The following is a 26,301-nucleotide window of genomic DNA, read 5'->3' on the forward strand; positions in this document are numbered from 1 at the left end:
ACACATCGCCCCGACTGCCCAATGTACACCTTTCCACACTTCAACGGAATTTTGTACAGTACCCCTTTTTCACACTTCACAAACTTATTAACATGCTTGATTTTGCAATCTGAGTTGCGGCTACCATCTTGCGAAACTAGACGACACAGTGAAGAGAGTTTCCTTGGGGCCGAGAAAACCACGGGTACCTTAAACTTGTTAGCCACGCGCTTGAGGTTATGAGCCACTTTATGCTGATATGGGATGACCACAGGTTTCACTTTCTTTTTTGCAACTGCTACCATTGTCTGGTTCCTATTCCTTTCTTGTTTGATCTTCTTGAGAAGAGCTTCAGCAACTGAACTCACTACTATCTGGGGAAAGCCTGCCTGTTTTAGCTTAGCGATCTGATCGTGAAAGCTTTCCTGCGCCATGTGACAACAGGACTTTCTTATAGATGACTCAAGGCACATTAAAGCGATAGCACGTTTAACAGTTTTTGATTGCTTGGAATCAAAAGGCAACAATTTCTTCTGTGCACGCGGTTGGTACTTCCAGCAAAAGCCTTCGTCCTTAAGGGTTATTTTATGTCTAAAAATTGCAAACAGCTGTACTCAGATTGGAAAATCAAATATGTTAATAAGTTTGTGAAGTGTGAAAAAGGGGTAGTGTACAAAATTCCGTTGAAGTCTGGAAAGGTGTACATTGGGCAGTCGGGCCGATGTGTTAATGAGCGGCTAAGGGAACACAATTTGTCTTTGAAGAACGGTACCGGTTCGCACCTGCCGGCGCACATCAGTGAGTGTGGAAAAGATAACGACAAAAAACAGAAAGCAAAAAAACTGTGTGATGCAACGCTCCAAGGCACCAGCATCTTGTGCAGGAGCACTGACACGCTTGCGCGAGAATTGGCGGAGGCCTACCATATAAGGAAAAGCAGTAGTTCATGTGTCAGTGCACCATCTTTGACAATATATGATAAAGATATAGCCTTTTTAGATAAATTACATAAGAGGTGAGTCACCTGTGCCCTTCCTATGTGCTTTTCCCGGGTGTTGACTTGCACGTGGCACTAACGACTATCCATTCTTTTTTGGTATAAATGTCATGTACTTTTTCCGGAATGAAATCAGTTGAAAGTTGCGCTCCCTCCTGTCTACCTTGCCTTATTGTGTCGTCTTTCTGTGCGCATAAAAGAGATTTGAGCATAAACCAACTAGCCCCACAACGCATATTACTCTATATTGCTATAAAGCTCATGCCCTACTTCCTTTTTCTACTTCCTCGGCCACAGAAATTTTATAACCCACTGGTTAGTGGAAGCATTACGGTGCTCTTGGCTTTGACCGTAAACCATATACCGGTGTCTTAGTGACTATACTTTCAAAAATCTTCAAGCATACGCTTTTTTGGGGAGAAAATATGGTTTTTGCCGCATAGTGTTACCAGTGTTCGACGACACCAGAATGCCTATTTTCAAAAATAGGCAAAAATAAGCTTATTTTTTGAAAATAGGCATTTTGGGCATTATGGCTTTTGCGGTGTAGTATTATCGACATTCACGGACACCAAAAAACTATCTAATCGTTTTAGGCAGTAAGCTGGTTAACTCATTTTTAATAATTACTTTTGTAAGTAATGAAGTTAGGTGCTTAATTGAAATTAAAGATTTGTAGGATGTCGACAAAAATTGCCATATCATTTTTCAGAATTTCGAAAACACGATTACCCTTGGCGCTGTCGCTCGACAAAATTTCGCTTTTTCGTCCAGTTACGGGCACTGGAACGGTTGCTTTGCTTGCATGCTTTCGTAAGCGCATCTATATTCGCAGCATGGAGCCAGAATTTGTCGAGCCACAGCGCCTAGGTTAATCGCATTTTCGAAATTCTGAGAACTAATATGGGTGGTACTAACGACCGGCTACAAATATCTAATTGCAACAAGGCGTCTGACTCCCGTATTTAAAAAGATAATTATTCAAAATTAGTTAACCATCTTACCACTTCAAACGATCTGCAGGTTTTTTGGTGTCCGCCAACACTGCCGTATTTTTGCCCCAAAAGGCGTATTCTTGATAATTTTAGAGTGTTCACTGAAACACCTGGTATACACTCACGTAAGAAAGAGCTGAAGCTCGTTGAAGGGGCTCTGTGAGGGGCTCTAATGAAACTGCGGTATGCCGGGTATGTTAAAGCCCGCCGCTTCACTGATATTGAACAGCAAGAATTTTTAATGCGCTTTGTAGAAAGTGAGTTTTCTGGAGTCCAAATTTGGAGTCAAAATCTGTAGTCAGTTTTGGCACGTAGGCAGGTCGACGCTCCTACGTCCGCCCAACCACCCTGAGCGAAGTTCCCTGACCCACCGCAGCTGCTTGGCTTATTGGTTGCAGCCATGGTAGCTGCCTGACGTCTGAAAGAATCTAACCAATAGCCACCTCCCAACTTATATACGCAAGTGCGAGCGACGGAGGAGGGTGAGAGCATGAAAAAGTCGCCGGGAAGGGCTCGGCAACTTTCGGGCGTGATTACGCGGTCTCTGTTACGTGTAGAATTGTGTTTTTAATGCGAAAGCATTTCTAGGCTATGTCGGCGTGGCCGTGTCACAAAAACGCCTCCGCAAAATGTGCATGCAAAACCTGCCCGCAGCACTTGCGACGTTCGAAAAAAAAAAATATGGCAATAGCATCATCAGTTAATTATATAGAGCCAAAAATGCTGAAAAACCGCCGAAATAGGGAGCACGTCGATATAGTGAGTCGACGGAAAAACCGCCCTGGACAGCGGAAATATTGGAAAAATAGGCAATGGAGTGAAAAAAAGTTTGAAATGATTTGAAATCCATTAGATCAGTGATATTTAATCCAACAAACAGTTTCATTGACATAATTTGTTAATTATTACAAAAACCTTGCATGATTAAATAGGCGGGACGGGAATATAGTAAGTGAACGGAAAAACAAGCACGGTGTCATATTTGAAAAATCGAAATCTTTCATGAAGATAAAAGAAGGTATAATCATAGCAAAAGAATTGATGCTTAAATAAAGCACACGATAATTACGCAAATTAAGTTGTTAAATTAATTATCAAACAATATGAAAATTATAAAGACAGGCAAAGAGAGGCGCCGAGTGCCGAGGAGGCTTCAATGCTTTCGCATTTTCACAATGCTGGCGGCCACAGTGATCTCTAATTTTTGATCGCTATTTTTCAGACAATATGTCATGGAATGCCTATGTAGAATACTTAGCCACAAAGCTCTCACGCACAATAGGTTCCATAAGTCGACATCTTTCAGTATTTCCTCTCTCGATTAATATTCTCCTATACAATGCACTCTTTTCCTCTATTTTAAACAATTGCTCACTAGTGTGGGCAACCACAACTGGAGAAAATATCACCAAGTTATTACTGCTGCAAAAAAGAGCAATCAGACTAATTTCTAAAGCCCCTTTCGCCGCACACACAGGGCCATTATTTGAGCAACTAAAATTGTTAAAATGACATCTTTGTCTAACTACAGACTTTCCCTACTTTATAGACTAGGCATCACCAAGAAGGACGACACTCTAACATTACTAGCGGTGCTTCAACAAAACATCAATACACATAACATCCGAAATCCAGAACGTTGGCATATCACTGGCTGTCACACAAACTATGGCAAGCAGATGCTTTGTTACAGGCTTCCTGTTTTACTCAATCAGCACTCACGCAATATTCGGAAATTTTACAGTTGTTTCCGTGAAACAATTACGTCAAATGTTTTTCTGAACAGTTTGTCCATGTCCGCATTTAGTGCTTTGTACATGATGTACTTTGATTTTTTTTGTGCTTTCTAACACAAATTTCTTTCAATTTTGATTTATTGATGCAAAAATTCAATCAGTTGATTTATCCTGCGCTGCCAAATGCCGTCAGAAAGGGGGCAGTCGCCCCGTCAAGCTGCTCTCTGAAGCAGCTTTTTCGCGGCTGCTCCTTTCCTTTGTAAAAGAGGAAAAATAAACTATTATTACTATTATTATTATTATTATTATTATTATTATTATTATTATTATTATTATTACCCCCCCGCGATTTCCACCGTCCGGATTGTCTGGTCTCGCCCTGTCCTTATTCCACTGGTTGTGGCCGTTGGATTGGCGGTTGGAGCGATTTCGGTTGCGGCCGGCCGAATGACAACCGCCTCTGGCAGGTTGCTGTTGACCCCTTGCGCAGGCGTCGTCCGAAGGGCTGATGCGTCGGTTGTTCCCGGCGGGCTCTTTGCATTGACCCTTTTGAGGAAGCGGACTATCCGTCTTGGGCTGCCGACCGGCTCCGGGCGCTTTGCCCATCAAAGGCGGCGTCGCCTGTTCGGGCTCGTAACGACGGGTGCTGTGGTATTCGCGCCGGGCGTGCGCGGGCCGCTTGAAGTCTTGGGCCTTCAGCGCTGTGGTGTCCCCTTGTTCTGTGCCGTCTTTGCGCTGTAATAATGAATGTAGGTAACCAACTCGCCCAAATTGTTGTATTATGAAAAACCGCAGTTATGGACCCGCCGCGGTGTCTCAGTGGTTAAGGCGCTCGTCTACCCAGCCGGAGAACCCCGGTCCGAACCCGACCGCGTCAGCGTAGTTTGGATGGAGGCGGAACGCAAAAGGCGCCCGGGTGCTGTGCGGTGTCAGTGCACGTTAAAGATCCTCCAAATTACTCCGGAGACCTCCACTACAGTACCTTTTTCTTTCACTCCCACCTTCCTCCATTCCCTTATGTTGCTCTTCAGGTGTCCACTGAGATATGTGAGACAGATACTGCGCCATTTCCTTTCTTCAAAAACCACTTTGCCAATTCATTTTTAGTTACGGTTGAGGGCTAAACCTCATCGCCATACACACGTTTCCGCTTTGATGCTCTATTCGGAAAAGCTTAGACTTGACCAGTGGGTGTAGCAGATTTTACTAGCAGCCTTTTGTTGCGAAAGCAACACTACGCTAAGTGAGCGATTTCGAGGAGCCCTGGAGAGCCCCAACTGCGCATGCGCGAGGAGCGATTGACGTCAGAGCAGCGCGGAGCCGCCGCTGACTCCACCGCTGCGCGGGTGACTAAAAGGTGCCATCGCCGCTGCGCCAGCAGTGCATTGTCTATGAGGAGTGACGTCACACGACGCACAGCTACAGCGCTGGGGCCACCGCCTACTCCTCCGCTACGCGGGTGACTCAGAGGTGCCGCAGCCGCTGCGATTGCCGCGCCGTTGCTTCCGCAATTCTACTGGGGATGGCCATTGGTCAAACTACAGGCAATTTTTTTTCCCGTGCCTTGTTCCCACCCGTCGCCATATGTTTCAGACTTTCTCTAGGGAAGGTGCACTAGGCACGCGATAATTCGTCTTATAATAGGGTCTTCTCGCAATCGGAGTACATAAGTGTGGGTTTCAAAGTGGGCTGAACAGCTCAGAAGAAGAATTCCGGTTTTTGGTGTAATGTCTGGCCCGAGTACAAATGTCGGAAAAAAAACGCAGCTCTCAGTCAAGTGTTAACGGCAGGTGTTGCGGAACCTACGCGGCCCTTTCGGCAAGAATAAAGGCATCGAACGAGAACACGCAAATAAGCAAAGATAAAGGACGCTAAGAATCGGCTTTCAGGATCTTTCATTTATTCTATATTTGTGTTCCTAGTGACTGGAAACAGATGGCTCTAGCTCCACAGTCTACTCCGAGCACCGACTAAATATCTGCGCTGGGTAGCTGATGACCTACTGGAAAGCGCGCTTTGATTTCTATATATGCTAAGGACTGAATTTTGCAACATTGGTATGTCGTTGCGGCATTCGTGGGAGTCCTCCTGTTGGGGAAAGAACGTCCCCTTATCGATATATGGAACGCGATTTCAGTACTTCTGATCCCTCAGTTTTCACTTGACACGGATTACACCCAGAAGAAAGCTTATTTGCGGCGGCTATCTATAGGTCCCTCGATGTATCACAAGTTCTGACTGTATACACTTGGTTAGTACAAAAACGAAAATGGCATGTTTATGGTTATATTGGTCCATGTCGCACGTCTTGTCGGCTTACCGTGCTCTTCAACACTTCTCTTTTGTTTTTAAGCTGCCCTTGCGACCGTGGAGAGCGTAGCTTAACGCGAATATTTCGCCACGATTCTGAACGCAAGCAGCAGCGAGCAAGTTACTTTTTGTATTATTGCATATTTTCGTGACGATCTGCATACAAGCCGCAGTTAAACGCGGACGCCAGAATGAAGGCGAATATGGACCTTTACTCACCTAATAGCAGCGCACAGAATCGCTGCAGCAATCTCGAAAAAGGCGGCACGGTTAGCACCGTGGCCAGACGTGCCAGGAGTGCCAGGATAGGGCGCGAACGTAGCAGTGATGTTGGTGGCTCGCTGCCACAGCCCACAAGGAGATGCATGGGGCGGAAAACAGCCGTCTTGCCCCTCACAAAAGGCCAGGTCAGGCCTTGGTCGCTGGCTGCAGCAAAAAAAAAATGTGGTACGGTTTAACATGGGTTCTGAAGGAGGGTGTAATAACATATTGGTATGCCTAGGGTGTTAAATGAAGCCATTCACAAATATCCTCCAAAAAGAATTTGTTTAATTAGTTTTGTGGAACCTGATTTATCTGTAGTCAAAATATTCATTGCTGCATCTTCGCGCCTTTACATCACCTCTGGTCTGTTTTCGCGCTCTGAAATGTCGGCGCTCCTCCGCCGGAGCCACTGACTCAGCCCCTCCGCCGGTTGCGTGAATTTGGCATGGTGACCAAATCACAGCAGTCCGCAGCTGACGTAAGGAGCGCTGCATGAAGCGTTGCGTGCGCAATGGGGCAGAAACCAGAAACCGCTGGTCGCTGCTAGGCGCGGAAGCTGAAGTTATTAGAAATGTACCATAGATTATCGGCTCGATTTTGAGGTTACGTATGCGGCACGAAAGCTCGGTGGCCTGTATTGTACATAATGCAAGCATTTTATAGCCAACTTCAAACACCGTTTTCAGGTACCCTTTAATGTAGTTAAACCTACTAGACATGCGAAAGCAAACGTTCATTCTTCATTTGCTCTTTCCGGTAATAGCATGTGCACACAACCGCGTTTCTCGATACTCATCGTCCTCTTTCCACTATGGAAGCAGCTGGCACGACGCCCTCCTCCCATTGGGTACAGCTGGCGTGGCGCTCCCCAGATATTTCCCGAGCTTACCCAAGTTAATTTCATCCCACAAGAAAAGATTCTTGCTCGAGGTGGGTACTTCCGAAGGAGTGCTTTCGAGCTAAATGTTTAAAAAATTGGAGGAAATACTTCAGGTCCCCCTTCATGGCATAAATGCGGAATTGCATATGGGGAATTGCATTCTCGACTTTACACTCAAAGATCACTCCTGGCGCAGTAGTGCAGCGATGAAGCGATCCTTCAATGCCCTGCGATGGCAGCTTCTGGCCCTGGTGGGGCCTGTGCGACCCATGTTGCTCGTCCAGAGCAACTCCTGCCGGCCAATCATTAATTTAACTGTCGCCTGCCACGGTGTACAGTTTGCTCACAATCCTGTGTGCAGACTGTGGTGGCGCTACAAAATTACGTGACCAAGGTAGCCAACTTATGTTTCTTCTCCGCCGAATTTTTGCCCACAACTGCGATGGCGTCGACGATGACGACGCCGTATTTTCTGCAGGACGAAAATTTGCACACTATCGCCCTAAAAGATAAGATAAAACCCGCATCCGAAACTGCAGTGAACAGACTAATGGAACGCCAACATATGGCCGTTCGGGGTCTAGAAAGAGCAAAGCTCGCCACGCCCAACACCTCCGGCGCTCTCATTCAGTGCACAGGTGACGCCTGTGTTAATGCGGTGTCTTGATGGATAGTTACGGTGAAAAGTATTAACTGAAACCTCGTTCTCAGATTCACATTCATTAGCGGCATGCAACAAGCTTTTTTGCCGATAGAAACTGTACCGTACTAATAGACCTTTCATGCAAGTTTTACGTTCGAAAGTTTGCCGCAGCGAAAAGAATGCGCTTGCTCCTCACGTCCAATTCAAAGGGTGAGCGAGCCGCAACGGCATAGTCGTTGCGAAAAGTGCACCGGTTGGTAAATGGGAACACTAAATAATGGGTACTCAAGTAGTGCAGTTTCAGGCAATTGTTTACGCGCTCGAACGTAATTTATATGTAGGACCATTGTTTCAAGGGCAAATGTCCAACATAAGGGAAGGGGGCGTTGGCAGCGAGCTTGCCGATCGTGTTAATCCACGTAGTGTATTCATGGCTGACCACTACAGGTAACGGAATCTATTGGCTGAACTCAGTGAACAAGCTTATGAAAAAAAAAACGTCGTAGCGGTAGGTGGGTTGTAGGCTATTGCCTATGCAGGGATGGGTATACTCCCAAAGTCAGGACAACTCACGACATCCGCGGTCCTTGTTCTGTAGCAGGGTGGTGCCTGCCGTCACCAGCGCCTTGTGCCCCTTGTTTCCAGATGTTGAACCGCACACAGGACAGGCGCTGGACGAGCTCGGAGAACGCCGACCACCAAGATCAAGCCACCGCGCTGGTTGTTGTGTGACCACCGCTGCCTTTGCAGTGTCCTGCTCGGTGTTCAGCGACGCCCAGCCATTCCCGTTGCCATGAGGAGCTTCTTCAGTCGGGCCGGGTTTGCGAGCCATGGCTTGGACGAACGGCGGACGGCCCAGGCGTACAATGTGGCCTCGTCTCATCGACGAAAGTTCTTTTGGGGTGAATCGAACAACCGGAATAGAGGAGCGCATGCAACGAACACCACGATGTAATCTTCTTTGCCTTCTATTCCCTGTCCTCTCGGGCGCGTGGGCAAGAAACAGTGCTGACAATAGGCGTCATGTGCAGGAATATTCACAATATTTGTATACGCGCTTGACCTATAAATGAATGTATCGATCGAAAAAAAGTTAAAAGAAAACAGTACAGTGATCTCATTGAAAAGATTGTAAAAACTAAAAACCCATGTATCACTGCGATGAATTACTTAATTTAGGTTAAAAGCGACGTTTCGGGGCACTTATGAAGCTGACGCTTAATATACGCTTTTTTACCTCTTGAAACGGGTTCCCGCTTTCACACCACGTCTGTTTGTTAGTGGATGCACGCGGTGTCAGCTTTGTTGATCGTTGCAAGAACTTGAATCTGCGTGCATCAGTTACTTCTATGTGCGGCTTATCAATGAGAAAGTACAGCGAGGTAATCAACCTGCGTGTTCGCTAAAGGCGCAGAAGTGCGCCCGCCTATCAGTAGAAGCACTGCTTTTTTACGTACTTTAGGCGAAGTAGGTCTTCTTTGTATTCAATAATTTTCTTTTTCTGCAGCTTGAACCAAGGCTGCGATTGGTCGGTTCTTCTTCAATACAGCACCCAAGCCGTGGCGCTTAGGCCATACCTTAGCTCCCTCCAGCGCTCGACCTTAAGGGCTGACTCCGCAGCAGGTAGGGCGTTCCGTGTCTCCTTGCCTGTAGTAGCTCTGTAGGGCACTGTAGGGCCCCGTGTATGGATGGATGGATAGGAGCGCTCCCTTTGAAACGGGGTGGCGGCAATTGCCACCATGCTGAGCTTTTCTTTCGTTACTATTTTTTTGTTTACTGTGTTGGCAATTCTCATTAAGATTCGCCGTCATCTTTACCTACGGTTTCGTACAATTCTAACCTTATGCCACATCTCTGCTTTTCAGCCACCAATCCTCCAATCGCTCTCCTAGCGAGCGCCCTCACGCGGCGGGCCGAGGAGGCCGTCACGTGGTAGCCGCCGCGCCGAGCGAAGGAACGACTACGGCCGAAGAGACGAATTGGGGCCCCTGCTCTCCTCTGGTCGTGACGTCACGCTGTCACGTGGTCGTGCCACGTGACAGCAAAGGAACGACCTCCGCCGACGGCAGAAAAGTGCTAGCAATATTGCTTTCGCAATAAAAACGCATGAAAGAAAGGAGACAGATAAAACAGAAATCAAGGCCGCTTCAGCACGTGTCCAGGGGCAGTCATCGTAAAGGCTGAAGCACAAGGGAGCGTCTCTTCTACCGCATTTGTCGCTCGCCGCCGCAGGAGAGGGCGATCCAATACATGAGGGCGTATGAACTGGCACCTCAAGCCGGGCGTTGCGTGTGTTCTTGTCGTTCCCTGTTGTGTTCCGCTCGCGCGCGATATACTTTGCCCTAGAAATTTCTTGAATTCAAATTCCTTATGATTGCAAGCACGAGTAAATGCAAGCAAATAGACACAATTCTATACGTGTAAATGGGAAAAAAATACAAAGAGTGGCAATTTATATAGCTGGAGATACGCGCAAAGTATTGAATATGCTATTACTGTAAATCGTTGTATATATATATAAATCAATGCACGTAAACGACCCTTCTTCTCTAGTCTTTGCAGTGAAGTTCCCCAGCCCCACATAAACTAGCTTAGAATCTGTCACACTGCACACAAAACTGAAGCAGCAGCCGTACTGAACATAATTAATCAATGCCATTTTACTGCTGCTTCGAAGCTCCTCGTAAGCGTTGCGGACCGCATCATTTTCCCACGCAAATACAATTTTCGTTAACGATGATGCTACAAAACGAACGAACGTAACAACTTTCAACGCAGCAGTCGTCAGGCAAGGAACAGCAATAAGCGGCGCAAACACCTGAGGCAGCGCCTCAAGTATGCCAGCCGACCCCTGAAGTGACAGACTGGGCGACGCCTCAGCCCACCTCTGAAAACGGCGAGCAACGCTGCCGCTCGAGCCGATTGCCGTTGGAAAAAGCGCCATGAAGCGGAGGAAGCGAAAGCTTCTCAAGAAGGGGTAGGAAGCAAGAATTTTACAGACTCGTGGTGTAGCAGTAGGACAGAGCTATCACCAAAAAGCCAGCACCGCGCGACCATGCGCAAGCATGACGCCAGCATTCCTGCCATCTGGGTGGCGCCGAAGCGCGGCAACTAACTGAAATAAGGCGTACCGACGGCTCCCATTGCGAAGCGGTTGATACGGCTGGCATTGTAAAAATAAAGGAGGCGTTGGTGGAAGTCACCAGTCATAGATCATGGCTGCAAGGTCCCTGCCTTTCTTCACAAAATGTGCGGTAATTTGATTCCGTTAGAAGGTTTTTGCCTTTTGAACGTTTGATATCTTTGATTTCTTATTCTTCACATACAAAAAGCTTTTCTTTTCATAGTGGCACATTTTTATGGTTGTTACTGTACTTATTTTCACTAATGCACTCATTCGTACGGAGCTGTACTGTTTGCGCCACTATCCTATACAAATACTCGGTGTAATTATCGGCTCTATCTTACTGCCCACTCGCACGACAGAAAGGCGAGGAATATTACCTATTGTGGAATACTCAAGCAGGGTTCATGAACACTTCCAAAGGGGAGTTTCCGCACGTTCGAAGAGCAAACTGCGAGAATAGCAAGCACTAACTTACCGCAGCTCTACTCCCGTTCCTAAGTAATGGTTTTATGTGGGCTGTGGCGTTGGTTGCTTGAAATATCTCTGAAGATAAAGGGTGCAAGCGCCACACGTTTTTTCCACATGCAAATGCACTGAGCGTAGATGTGACCCTTCGCGCTGCTGGTAATTTAGCTGTTCGCACACTCGTTGCCTTCAATCCCAGCGACTCCAGGCACTTAAGGTATCTTATAAAGGGCATGCCGCAGCTGGCGTTCTCAGAACTTGCAGAAGGGACCGCCAGTTTGGTGCGGTTAGCTGAATGGGCTTCCTAAGTGTCTTCCCAAGCATAAGTAGTAGCGGGCAACGCCGCGAGGGGATTACTTCTGCGCTGTGGGGACTCTCCCTGCTCTATTTCTTTGTGTTCATCTCCCCGTAATATCGCATCCCCCACTTTTAACTATCAAGATATTGCGCCTGAGTCACAGGAGAACTCTCTGCCTCTTCGGACTCGCGAAGTCAACGTTCGCGGACGTTTCGGCGCTTGTCAGTTGTTCTTCACCGGCACGAAGCCTCATTCCCACGAGGCGTTCCCTCACTCCCACGAAGCGGGGCAAGCTGGCCTCATCCTGCCACGGGATATCTCCTGGAACTGCCCTAGCGTGGGCGAGCAGTCCCAGCTAAGCTTGCTGGTCAGTCGGACGACCTCGACTCCTTAGCGGATTTTTTTGGCTTGCCGGCGTTAATGTTGTATCAAGATAAACTGCCTTTCTCTGTCAGCTTGGGTCTCATTGTTTCTTAATTCAAGAGAAAGACACGCCGTGGTCGGCGTGCGGTCGGTAGCACGCACTACCCGGTAGCGCGCACTACTCTCAGCTGCAGACAAGCGCGGAAAACGTAATGATACTCATTTCTAACCTGAATGGGTTTGGCAGCTTTCAGAGAAAATATTGCTTTTCAAATAAATTGTTATGGCTAGGGATTCGCAAACTGCTAGGAGGCGCTCGGTGCAACTCCTAGATACAGCTAATTCGTCCCGATGCAACTGAAATAAGCGATGCCTCTAATTCACACATTCTCTAATTCTTGTAGAAGTGATCAAGAAGCAATTTGCGAAAAGCAAATCCAGTGCCAGTTAAATTTATTGCCTTTGCCTTATTGTGCACAGCGTTGAAGGAGCTAGTAGCAGTTAGCTGTTCACTACTGGTATGCTGGCTTTTTCCTAACGCCCTACTCTTTGCTGCCACTTTGTACTAGCTGCGACCAAGGTGCAATGCTGGTAAAACTATCGCTAGCCGCCACCTAATTTTACACCCTGTAGAAACTCCTATGCACCAGACGTGATGGGTAACTAAAATGTAAGTTTTCTATGTTGCAAAGACAGAGGAATAATAGTCAGCGTATGTCTCTAAGAAGTGTTGAGCTGGGGAATTCACATAAAACCTGAAATAAATGTGTGCGTGATGTGCGGAGGGCCTGGAAGAAGTTGAGTGCAGTGCACATGATTAGGGAGGGTGCGCATTGCGATGAAAAGAAGAGAAAATGGGAATATCGTTCAGGGTCTAAAATACTGAAAGCTAAATCGTTGGTCAAAGCTCGAGATGCTGTCTGGTTGTTTAGTCCCTGTTCTCAAGTGCGATGCCGCATTTCTGAGCGGGCTACATTCGGATGCTTCTATGCTGATACTTTTGATGCGGAACAAAGAACACCCCATGGGCGCGTTCTGAAGTCAGAAAAAGTTACGATTTTATGTGAGCAGCCCTGGTGTTCTCAGTCCGTCCGTCTCAGGGACTGGTACAGGGCACAAGTGTTTTTTCGAGAGGGGGCGAATCAGGGTCTGCGTGTCCTCAGTACTACCTCCAGCACGGGTGTAAGAAGACGAACTAACCCTAGGCCTTACCATAGCCTTCCTCTTCCACGTGGATGTTTAGGAAGATGCAGAGGCGTCGTTGTTTGCCGGCTGCTTGAAAATTGAGCGTCCAACGGGAGCGTGCTTTCGGCCAACTAAATGCTAAGCGCGGTCATTCCAGGTGCCCTTGTACATGGCCGTGCTTCGCTGTGCCCCCTACTCGTTGTCGCTGAATACGTGTGCAGGCTACTAAGGAAATATAGCATATACGCTGCTTAGTTGCTCTCTAGAATTTTTGAGAGCAGATTACTGACCTTGTTTGTGCAGAATGACTGACTCACACTTACAGGCCTGCACATTAAGTACACGCATGGACGAGGATAGGATTAGAATAAATCTGTGCTGGGTGCTCTTCGGAAGTTTTGCTTTTAGGTTTAAATGTTTCTTGAGGCTCACAAAATGATGTAAAGGTCAAACTGAAACATCCAGAGACATCCAATTTGCCTTGATAAGGTTAGATGAAGTTTTGTATTCAACTGCACAGAATATTTAATTTCATATCATTGAATATATCTCGAAGTTCAATGATGGCGCCTCCCGCAGTGCATGGCACGGTTCTCGCAGGGAGCACGAAGAGCCACGCCGCTGGTCCGGGGCTCATACTGCGTGGAAGTAATCAAGAACGTAAGATACTACGCTGATTTTCGCTGCAGGATCGCTTAAAGACGAGTACCGTCAAATACAGCAGACTCAAATTGATAGTCACGGTATGATCGCGCAACACTAGTTGTTAAAGCGTTTGGTGAAAAAGAAACGTAGCCGTTCCGTCTCCTGTTTTTCACAAAAGGTTATACTTCACGAACATTGCACAAAATTTGCGAGAAACGCCTACACAGACCTCCTGTAACAGAGCACCACTGTCAAGCTTTACTGCAGCTGCAAACGCTCTTAAATGGGCTAGTTGGTTACTGGATCACGACACATGAACTAGCGCGGAAAAAAAAAAAACGTGGACACTATAGATCCAAGAAGACGCACGTTAGACAAGAAATAGAAGCATTTAATGCTGTTAAATGGGCTGGTTGCATAATGGGGAGCACCTAGGTTGTGTGCTTCACCAGCTTGACTATCCGCGTTTTTCTGGGCTATATTGTTATGTCTCGATTTAGTGTAGCTCACATCAGTTCAAATGAAATCAGAGGCGATTCCAATGTCATCCATTTACACTCAGAGAACAGGTTTCAGAGTATATAGACAAAATCCCCAAATTGTTGCTTCTTTATCCTCCTTTTCTTGTGAAACAAATGGTCTGCAGTGTAATCTGTTTTCTCCTAGGTAATCACAACATGCGTAGGGGTTTACGACGCATTAAGGCAGCTGTGAAAAAGCGAAACTTTAATCCTTATTCATTTTAATAAATCGATTTGCTAGCCTGGAACTCATTTTCTTGTCTTAGATAACAGCATGCTTAACTAGCTAATCTAGTGTGCAAAAGAGAACATGACCAATTAGGGAGTAATTATGCATTGACAGCCACCGGAGTACAGCCATATGGTTACAACGGAACGCAACAAAGCCTTCTCAGCAGCTTGGCAGTTGAAGAAAAAATTTTTCCTGGTTTGGGGATCAGGCTCGGGATCACCGCCTGTCCAGGGCAGCCGCTCTGCTGACGAAGCTAATAAAGACGGCTAGCAGACATGGTAGGACGCGACGAAATTGAACAACAAATCGAAACCGGAACAGCGCGAACCCAGTGAATTTGGGGGCAACCCCTAACATAGCGCACATTTCAGTTAGGGAATAATTACTCCTTACCATCAACCTGATCGCACCCATACGGTTACATAGGAACTTTGGGAGTTTCCATCTAATATGTACAGTACAAAAGCGTCGAATATCACGACAAATCACGTGCAAAGCCGTAAGAAATACTGATGGAAATACGGAGATCAATTTCTATACAGCCTGCTGGCACTTTCCAGCATCGTGGCTTAGCCAGGTGCATTCATTTGCAAATGCGCGCGTGAGCTGAAGGCCCCTGTAGGACACCCAGCCGCCCTGGTTCTTCGTGGTGGCTAATCTTGAAGGTTTCGCCAGTTTCCCTCGCGGCGAGCAGCACCATGCCTGTGCTATTTCAAATTGCCTATAACTCTACGTAATGAGCTGTGTAAAGGCATTAGTTCAAAACAGACGCAAACGTAGACGCCCCTGCAACGTTACTCACGCATTGGCACCGGCCAGACCGCAGCAGCAGACGGAAAGACCCCAGCCTGGAAGTATTCGGCAAAAGACGGATCAAGGCTGCTGCGCGGCCACCCAGTGTTTGGCGGTGGTGATTGGCCCAGACGACGTCGGAATCAGCAGAGCCACCGCGGCCTATATGGAGATGCGTGAAGCGCAAAAGCGATTTGTTTCCTCCAGAACAGTCTGCGGGCCAGGCAGTGGTCATTGGCTGCAAGAAACAAGTTAACAGGCGATGCGTGTATTGAAAACTGCACAGCACAGGGTCCAACGCGGTGCTCTTAATAGAATTGAAAAGCATCGCGTCCCTATTAAAAATTGTGTATCTCTATGACCGCATGTCTGTGTTTGTCGAAGATATCTTCTCAGTTATAAAAGCAGCAGGTACTTGTCAATCAGGTGGAAGCCTTGCGTTAGCAGTCACGCAGTCCGTAGTGCTTCATATAATGCCCTTCACACAAAGCCGTTTTTTTATATCACTGCTGGCTAAAAGGAAACTGTGCAACCTAGAAGCACCATGTTGGGCTACATGGCACATGTTCGAAAATGCGGCATCGTACGAGGAATGTAACGTTGCGAAGCGACACATGCGCTGTGAGGGACCCCGTATTGGTGAGGTCTCCCGGTTAATTTAGACCACTTGGGATTCTTTCACGGGTTTTGGCATCGCACAGACGTTTTCGCTGCTCGCGACAATCGAAATACGGCCGGCGCCGCCGGCATCGAAGCTGTTGCTAGGGGATCAGCAGCAGAACACCCAAGCCACTGAGGCACCGCAGCAGGTAGAAACGCGGCGTATTGCGAAGTACGGGATGTGTACAGCGGCCTCGGTCAATTTATGCATTAGCGGGAACGCATCAAAGCAGCATCGAAAATACATCACCGTGGTGGTCTCTGGGAAGTCGGCTAGCGGTTCTGCCGGGCTGGATGCTCTCCCCTGCAGGTGCTTCTCGCGGCATTCGTGACCCTTGCAAACTCCCGCAACCAGAGACGAGAGCCCCGTGGTGGCGGTCGCGGAACTGGAGCAAGGAACGTCTTTGCAAGGGCTCGGACACCGGTGGCCGCCAAGGTGAGGACGGCCAGCTGGCCGTGGTGTGGCCAACCTTGCCGTTGTAGCAGCCCGCGTCTTGTGTACAGCCGGCCAGACATCCAAGAGGCAAGCAGGAACCTCATCCGCGGCACCTATGCTGCGGGCCATGCATTGAAGGAACAGCGGCATAGGCGTGCTGCGTGGCGTGGTCACGTCTCTTCTACGAAAAGGCCTTTGGCCTAAATCGAACAGCTCGAACAGGAAAGCGGGTGCGGCACGCGCCGCACGAGGAAATCTTCTTTGCCTTCTGCTCCGTGTTCTGGCGCGTATGGAAGAAACAGTGCTAGCAAAGGGAGCATGTGCTAGTGCAGCAGCGAATTGTAAGAGCGCGGGACCTAGGGAGAAAAAGGCGGAGAAGAAAAATTAGAAAACAGCTGAAGAGAGGAAAATTAGAAAAAGTAAAATGCCCTGATTAGAATGTGTCGCTGATTTCATTGAGAAGTTATCGTGTCCGCGCTGTTTGGGCAAGGCGAATTTCAACTAAGTGGGTTTATCGAGACTTTACATCGCAGCCACCGCGACATACGTCTTCGGCATATCGGCGTCGATCGCGTCTGATGCGCACTCCCGCTGAGCGCGCGTGTGGCGCCATCTGTCAGTCCTGACGCTCAAGAGTTGCTGGGCTACAGGTCCAGGTGACTTGGCAGTTTCACGACGCGTCGGCTTCTTGCCGTGACCATCCCTGGTTGCAGATGATGCAGGTCACGGCTAGTGACCACTGTCATTTAGCCGTATTTAGACGTATTAGCTTGCTTTTCAAACCTTTGTGCGTCCCAAGCTTGAGTATGCTAACGCTATTTTTGATCCGCACCACAATAATCTTAATAACGCCCTCGAATTGGTTCAGAACCGCGCAACACGATTCATTCTATCTAATTATTCCTACCACTCAAGCATCTCAGCACTAAAAGCTCGAATCAACGTGCCCCCCCTAGCCTCGCGCCGTAAGATAGCACGTCTTAACCTTTTTCATAAATTTTTCCATTCTTTGCCTCTTGATAACCCCTACATAAAAAGAGCCCACCGCATCGCCCGGTTCAGCCGTAGTAACGCAGTGTATCCCCTTCAAGCCCATACTGTGACATTTCAGCAGTCATTTTTTCAGCGTACTGCACGAGACTGGAATGACCTGCCCACCGAAGTTGCCATTATCATCAACCCACTAGAATTCAAGCGGAGCGTCGCCAGCCTTTCATCTTAACATTTTTTACCATTGTTTGCCAGATACCGTCCACTCCCTCATGTAATGTCTCAACCGAGACCTTTGAGGAAATAAATAAATAAATAATAATAAAGCTCGCTTTTAAACCTCCTCCATCTCCTAATAAAGTTTTGGTTTTGTGTTCGCATTCTGGTTCCTTTTTTCACGTTCCATGTGTAACTGATATTGCGTACTTTGCAAACAGCTCCGCAAAACAAAAGTTCACTAAAGAAAGCAGCCCGCTCATCTCGCTTGATGCTGGGCTGCCTGCGGACCGCCCACGTCGTTTCGGGGACGGAATGTATCCGTGATCATAAAAGGGGCACGCAGACGACAAGCGAACCCACGAGGTGGACACTACTCAGACGGCACGGAACACATGATAAGCGCGTATTGTGCAGTGTTATAATCCTGGTCCTGCGAACGTGGAGGGTAGACGACGAAGTCTTCTATCGTTCCCTGCAAGCCGGGATATGACAAAGTAAAGTTGTTCGCTCAGCATTGGAGCGCCGTTCCGAAACCGATGCCGCATCTACCAAGCTGAGTTCCGGAAGTTTTATGCGAAGCATATTACAATAGGTAACCCAAGCCCTTCGTGACGGTTACACGCCGTGCACACCACGTGACACAATGATGTCACGACAGATGAGAGACAGGGCTCCAACTCGTGCTGTCGCTGCGGTTGCACGCCGTGCAGACCACGTGGTATGGTGACGTCACACCACGTGACACAATGACGTCACGACAGATGAGAGACGGGGCTCCAACTTGTGCCGTCGCTGCGGTTGCACGCCGTGCAGACCACGTGGTATGGTGACGTCACACCACGTGACACAATGACGTCACGACAGATGAGAGACTGGGCTCCAACTTGTGCCGTCGCTGCGGTTGCACGCCGTGCAGACCACGTGGTATGCTGACGTCACACCACGTGACACAATGACGTCACGACAGATGACAGACGGGGCTCCAACTTGTGCCGTCGCTGCGGTTGCACGCCGTGTGAATCACGTGGTATGGTGACGTCACACTCCCGCGCATTTCGAACGCGCGTTCACACTCGGTGTAGGTGAAACGCACTGCATGCCATGACCGATGCTTACATTTGTAAACTAAGGGAGAGGAAACGTCCCCATTGCGAACCCCGGCACGGCCGGAGCAGCGATATCGTAGTAGTGCTGTACCGAAGCCAAAAGCAAATCCAAGCGCCATGTATTAAATGCCCTCCCCCACAAGCTCTCTCCGATGTAGCAAAACTGAGCCCTTCTTATGAGCGGAGTCGGTAATCCTATATACCTCCGTGGACGCGGGTGTAGACCTTTAGGCGTGGAGGACGCTTGTCGCGGTAATTTCTGCAAAGGATCGAAGATTTTTGACATGAAGTTGAGTTCAGCGCTCTAGTTTGTCGTCCTCGTATTACCCCATATGTTGTTTCATACGACAGCAAAAGTTAACCTGTGCTGTCATTATTAATTGCATTTGGCTTGTCAGAGCTGCAAACGCTCTCAAGCGGTTCGTTCTTGACATTTAATACTTGGGATCTAAAAATAGAAGGAGAGAGAAGAGATCGAGAGGGAGAAAGGAATTTTAAAGACAGAAAAAGGAGGAGAGGTTGGCCGGTGGCAACATAGCCCTAGCCTGCTACTCCGCACTGGGGAAAGGGTAGGGGAGGAAAGGGGAAGTGCGAATGAAGGTTGATGATGGCATAATACAGTGAGTTTTATGGGTGATGTCCACACTCACACACACACACTGGATGGCACTCACATCGCGATGAGTAGAAGCACGTGAAATTCATATCTTGAACACACACACCGACGCATGTCGTTAACATATACTGGAGTAGGGGTCCACGAAAACACAAATGTGCACTCTCAATCATGCCTCACCGTAAACCGAGTAAACTGAGTAGGTAGTGCCCAGGCAGTCAGAGACGGGTGTCTTGGCCTGTTTCACATAAAAACTTGAGCACGGCCTTCGTCGCACACCACCAGTCAGAACGTTCTGCCCTGGCGCCTAAAAGAGTTTCTTAGAGAGAGGGCGAGAGTCCAGTTTTCTCACGGTCGCTTCCAAAGTTCTCCTGTCATCAGTGTAGTTCGGGAACTCGCAAAGAACGTGCCAAATAGTCTCTGGAGTGTGGCACTGTACGTAGTTTTCGGGTTAGCTTCAAATCCGATCTTGTGAAGGTAGTGTAAGGGGTAGCCAACGCTAAGCTGTAACCGGTAGAAGTCCCTTGACGTTGTTGAGGACTCAATTTTCGGTGCGAAGATTCACGCGGCATAGCCGCATCTCTGATAAGGGATGCGCTTTGTAGGTAGAATTAATTCAATACTGGTGGCTGGTAACCTCCTTTGATCGGCGTACACGGCATTCCAACAGTTTTTCTTTCTCTGGTTTTCGAATTTTTTGGTTCGGTTTGGTTTATTAGGGTTTAACGTCCCAAAGCCACTCAGGCTATGAGAGACGCCGTAGTGACGGGCTTCGGAAATGTCGACCACCTGGGGTTCTTCAGCGTGCACTGACATCGCACAGTACGCGGGCCTCTAGAATTTCACCTCCATGGATATTCAGCCGCCTCGACCTGGATCGAACCCGTGTCTTTCGGGCCAGCAGCCGAGTGCGAATTTTTTGGCTAAATATATGCGACGTATCGATAAATATTTGAGCAAATACGTAACCTAGCGCGACTAGTCATATTCAAACTAATGGCTTCGATTCCTGGGAACACACAATAAATCTTGCACTTCGCTATCTGTAATATCACCGCGGTCATCATCGCAACAAGCATAGGAGAACGCTAAACCCTGAGGTTTCATTGCAGGGCCTTCAATCAAGAAGGACTGCACGTAAAGACGCAAAAAAATCGGAAGTCTTGGCTGTAATCCGGAACCGGGTGTTCTGGCAGTTGTTTTGAATGATGCGGAAAATCGCCTTTGAAGATCATTTGAAAGAAATTACGGTGAAGTGATCCTGGTTTGCAGCTTCGAGTTGCAGGTGAACTGAATATACGCAGATTGCATCTCTTGTAAAAATCGCAGCAATATACAAAACAGCGGTGGGTGTATCGACAACTGCGGGAACGGCACACTTAAAGACTCACTTCTTGAATGTGATTTTGATATTAATGCATTGCAGTGTGCTCGTACTGGAGCTATCCTAAACAGAGAATCTGAGTCGTATCTGTAATCGTCTAAGCAGCTGGAACCAAGTGGAGCCGCCGCCTTCTTCTTGCTCATGGCCACGGCCGAGAGAGGAACTGATGAAGACTTGCCCCTTGTGAAATCTTCAGTAATACAGAATTGATTGATGTGTAAAATCGTAGACTCGCTTACTAAACTCCATCGACACTGTACTCAGGGAAAGTAATGTTCAATCAAAGGAAGGGCGGAGAGTTTTGGCGTGACCCTGGTATGCTACTACTTCACGCAGGGTAAATGGGAAGGGAAGGAGATACGTCAATTTCAGTGCCAAGGTAGGCAATAAGCAGGCCGGAGAACAGGTTGTCGGCGACTATGGCGTAGGCTCCAGGAATAGCAAGGAGGGGGGGGGGATAGTTATCAGTAGATTTCTTTGAGGGAATTAATTTGCGGATAATGAATACTTTCTTCCGGGAACGAAAACACAGAATGCGAACGTGGAAGAGCCCCAATGGTGAGATTTAAAATGAAATAATCTTCACATTATGCGCTCACCCTGGTAGAGCGAGGATGTGGAGGTTCTGGGATAGATGCGTTGTAGCGATCACTGAATGGCGAGTTCTCGAATTTGCTTACTCTTCAAGAGAGAACGGAAGAAGCTAGTGAAGAGCAAGCCCGTTAATGAGTTAGCAGTAAAAGGGAAAGTAGAGAAATTCAGGACCTCGTTGGAGAAAAGATAATGTTCAAATAATGAACAATGATCTCACAGCTATCATTATGGAGTGCGCTGTAGGAGTAGGGGGTAGGATGGTTCGACCGGATACCGGCAAGCTATCCCAGGAAACGAAAAATCTGATTAAGGAAACGCCAAAGTAAAGAAAGCGTTAGGAGCAATGCGAAGGATGAAAGCAGCTGGTGAAGATCAGGTAACAGCAAATCTCTTGAATTAGTTGAATTAGAATTAGTTTTGTGGCTGAAGGAGGGAGGGGTGTGTACTCTGCGTTTATGAAAATATTTATCTCAGTTTTTGAGTCGCTTATTATCATCTTTGCCTCTAAGAGTTTTATGGACATGGCGTATGTTATTGGTGCTCCTTCTGCTTCTTCCGGACTTTTCGCCATTATGGTCGCAGCTGCTATGGGTTCTCCTTTGTGGTAGGCTATAGCCACAACATATGCGTCTTTGTGCCTGTATTCGGCAGCATCAACATGCAGCACTTTTTCATCTCTAGGCTACTATGTACATTGGCCAGGAAGGCTTTTCTTCTGCTGATGTGCCAAGGATTCGTGTTTTTGGGAGGGTGGTATTATGATCCATCCCCTTATTTCCCCATACAGACACATGATTTTAGGTGAGTCTTGCTACATGTTATGTTGGCACTTTCTAGGTGTTTTCTGCCGGCGGCAGTTTTGCCAAATCGCATGCTACAGTAAACATGCAAATACGGTGGAAGAAAAGAACACCACTTCTTCATTAAGTGCTCGCAATGGAAAGTGCGTCTACAGAGTAGGTTTAAAAGTTACTCGTTCAGTTCACAGCTCAGCGGGTCGACGAAAAATCGAGCGCAAGCAGCGCGCGAGCGAAGGTGGCACCACGAAAAAACGGTTTGACCGGTTCAGTCGCGCGTGCCCCTTCGCCCCTGCCGCGAGCTGCAATGGGATAAACAGGTCCGTCGCTTCCTTGAAACATCTGCGCTTTCTCCGGCACTTGCAACGTCGAAGTATATATAAACACGTTTACAGACACAAACAGCGCTTAGTATTTACCTTTCTAAACCGCACAGCGAATACTTAAAAACCGGTACAATGGGAATAAAGAACAAATAGGGGCAGGCATGTCTCCTACCAGCGGCAGGTACACAAGTGCACTCTACATACTAAGATACTCCAGCCGTCCATGAGGAGGTGTAGAATGGCCTCCGTTTGTGTATCATGCAAGGGTAAATGCAGGTCTTGTCACAGCGCTGTTAAAATAGCAATTATTGCACCATCCGCGCGGAACGCCACGGATATCGACTAACGTAAGCATCCCGACAAAGTGTCACAATAAAAACTTCCGAGAACAAAATTATGCGGGAACCTAAGTCGGCTTACGTTGAGGAATGAGAAAGTTTGTGTTTTCAGGAAAGGAAAGGTTTTTGAGGAAAGGAAAGGGTGCAGCAGCTCTCAAATCTCATTTCGGTGCACACCGCCACACCGTCTTAAAGCCTGCAACTGGAGCTGCATACAGGGTCTGTTCTGAAAGTAGTAGGACTGATTTTTTTTCTAAATTTTATTGATGATAATAGTACAAATGATTAGCATTTTTCAAAGGAGCCCCCTTCCGCATCTACACAGAGCTGCCAATGAGTTTTCCAGTTTTCGTACGCCTCCAGGAACGCCTGGACCAGAATGCTGTTTAGCTCCCTCGTCACGACCTGTTAAACCGCCTCTACCGATCCGTGATGCTTCTCCTTGAGCGTCGGCTTTATGCCCGGGAATAGAAAGAAGCCTGGCGGGGTCAAGTCGCGGCTCTAGGGGGGGGGGCGAGACAGCGTTGCCACGTTCTACTCGGCAAGACGATGACGATGAAGACCAAATTGGGCGGTCGCCCTTTCTGTTCCGATTGGCTACTTCCGAGCTTTTTTTGTGCTGTGTTTATCTTCCCGGCCATAGTGTCACCTCTTCACGCTGCCTGAAGATCCCAAGAACGCCACAAGACCTCGGGACGGACCCTCCGACACTGCCATCAGAATGCCGACGTTCGTTTTGTGAGGCGCGCAGGCCTACCCCAGCCTGGACAACGGACATGAACAGTAATTATGACATGGAAAGGACACATCCTGCTATTAATGCGTCTGCTGTTTCGCCTACCCTTCCACCTCAAGGATGTATTCTTAGCGCCTCAACTCCTCCTGCACCCGGTATTTCATCCCTACTCAAGTCACCGTCTTCACTTGCAGGGGACGAATCATCGTTCACCCCTACCGCATTGCCTACTCCTGTGCCTACCCCTACACCACTCCTGTCCACTCCTGCGCGGACTGTCGCTGATGCCAGCTTTGAACCGGCTGCGAAAAAGGTAAAGGCCACTCCAACCGATCCTACCCCTTCAAAGATGACAGCGTCAAAATATTCACTCCCTGAACTTAATCGCTCCTTCCGAGTGCATATTAAGCCTACCTTGCAATACGACATAACATCAGTTCCTTCAAGATCGGTGCAGCAGCTCACTGACCGTGCACTGGGCGTCTCAGGGTACCGCGGTTTTATTTACCACCGTCACTCCAACTCCATCACTGCCCAAGTAGCGTCACTTGCCGATGCTGAAAAGATCTGTCATATTGACAAATTATATATCAGCGAGTGACAGTATGTACCTGTGCACGCCTACCTAGCATCTGGACCCGGCTTGCAAAGATGTGTCATTTATGACCTGGAGCCTAATGCGCCTCCGAAGGAAGTGATGACGGATCTGTACTCCGACAACCACTCAGTGCTTAATGCCCGCCGACTAGGCAACCGAGGCACGTTTCTTCTCCTGCTGGCGGGGCCGTTAGAACTTCCCATCCGATTCTTCTACAATGGACGAATCGTTCATCCGAAGCCTTTCCGTCCTGCACCAGTCTTCTGCTATCGGTGCCTGCGACAAGGTCACGTCAAAAAGTTGTGACCTGCATCGCAAGACACTCTGCCTAAACCACCAGCGGATGGCGTTCCCTCATTCTCGTGTCCATTTTGTAAGACAAACGACCACGACATCACTTATTCTAAATGCCCTCGAAAGAAACGTCGTCCGATAGCTGTGCATACTCAGCCTGGAGTCAAGATCTCCAACCGTTTTGATGCTCTGTCGGCAGACACATATGACAATGATACTGAAAAACCGCCAGCATCGTTGCACTCACCTTCCAGTATCCGCCCTTCCTATGCCTCTGTTTTAAAGCCAGGTTCCCGTAACAAGTGGAAAACAGAGGACGAATTTCCTCCGCTAAACCCCTCTATGTCTGATGAGATCTCTGCCATCGATGATGCGATCGCCAGCATTCGCCATCAACTTGACCAGCTATGCCGACGTCGCTCTCTCCTACTTCAACGTCCGCGTCTACCGCCAGTTGCGCGTGTCCTGCCAAGTGCCTAAACTTTCAGGCTCAAAATATGAACAACCCGAGCAATCAGTAACTACAACTTCAATGTCATCCCTTATTACCCTGCTGCAGCAACTGCCTCAAATGATTGCATCTGTTTTGCAAGCGAATGGCCACTAACGCTACTTCCCATGTGCTACAATGGAACTGTCGGGGTCTTACTAATAAGCTCCTTGAATTGAAGCTGCGTATTCAAGACGGCAAACTCTCTGTCTGGGCTTTCCTTCTACAGGATCATAACGCCATCCTTCCTCTGTCTGGTTATTGTGCATATCACTGTCCATCAATACCCGACCGCCGAAGTGGTCTTGCTCCTGGAAAAGCAGCTATATATGTTCATTGTTCGACACCATATTCTCCCGTCGACCTATCTCGTTGGTGCAATACCCGTCAAGAAGTAATTGCCATTATCACTAAGCCACAGCGTACTCCAGTATTATTGGTCTCTTTTTATGGTCGGCCACAAACCTCTCTACTGAACTTTGGATGGCTTACACATCTACGCACCTCCTACCCAGGTGTACCCATATTAGTTGGAGGAGAGTTTAATGGCCCACATACAGCCTGGGGATACACTAATACCTCTAAACGTGGAGATCAGATTTACGACACGTTTTTCGACCACTCCTTTACACTTTTGAACAACTCCTCTAATTATACCCGACCACGTGCTCCTCCATCAACTCCGGACCTTGCCTGGTGCCTGGGTCCCGGCAATCCTCACTGGTTTTGCGAAACAGACACCTGGGGCAGTGATCACTCCCCCATTCTAATTGACTTTGTCTCAAGTACATTACGTAAAATTCGCCGCAAGATCCATATCACTTCTTGGGACAGTCTCCGTATGGATGATCACCTCCTCTCAATAACTCCTGCCTCGGCCCTTTCTACATTCATGCTTGTCTTAACTCAGAACACAAGTTCTTCCACTATCAACGAAGACCAACCAAATCCTGAGTTTCACCTGCCTAATCTCTGGGCAAGGCGCAAGCAGCTGGACGTATACGTCACTCGCCATCCGTCAGATCAACACGCACGAACGGAACTTCATAGAGTCACAGCTAAAGCCCGTCGGTATTTTAAACACCTTCTGCACAAGCTGGACAGAGTGGTGTTCTCAACTCAATACCCCTGTCGGCAACCGCCAATTGTGGCGTGTGTTTCATGCAATGGATCGCAAGCCGTCCGTCAAAGACTATGCCGAGAGTATTCGCCTTGCCCTTCGTCTTTCTCCAGATGAATTCGCTTCGCAAGCTGCCCTTCAGTTCTTTCCAAATTATGATTGCTC

Source organism: Amblyomma mixtum, chromosome 3 (genome assembly GCF_055824585.1).
Source record: "Amblyomma mixtum isolate Tamu chromosome 3, ASM5582458v1, whole genome shotgun sequence".
NCBI lineage: Eukaryota > Metazoa > Arthropoda > Arachnida > Ixodida > Ixodidae > Amblyomma > Amblyomma mixtum.